Source organism: Chiroxiphia lanceolata, chromosome 21, assembly GCF_009829145.1.
Source record: "Chiroxiphia lanceolata isolate bChiLan1 chromosome 21, bChiLan1.pri, whole genome shotgun sequence".
NCBI classification, from domain to species: domain Eukaryota; kingdom Metazoa; phylum Chordata; class Aves; order Passeriformes; family Pipridae; genus Chiroxiphia; species Chiroxiphia lanceolata.
This window is the reverse complement of record NC_045657.1, coordinates 10233153-10233410: the sequence shown is the minus strand read 5'-3', so window position 1 is coordinate 10233410 and position 258 is coordinate 10233153.

Here is a 258-nt window from a genome sequence, read left to right as displayed (position 1 = left end):
CCCGCCCCCTGAGGGGTCGACTCCACCTCCCCAAGGCGCGCCCCCGTTCTGCTAAGCCCCGCCCTGTACGTGCCGCTAAGCCCCGCCCCTCCAGGGGTCTCGCTAAGTCCCGCCCTCCCCATGTGTCTGTCAAGCCACGTATTCGGAAAGCTCCGTCCCCTCCGGCTTGCCAACTAAACCCCGCCCCCATGACGTAACCGCTCAGCTCCACCCGCCCATCAGTGGGTCCGATAAGCCCCGCCCCGATAAGTATCGTCC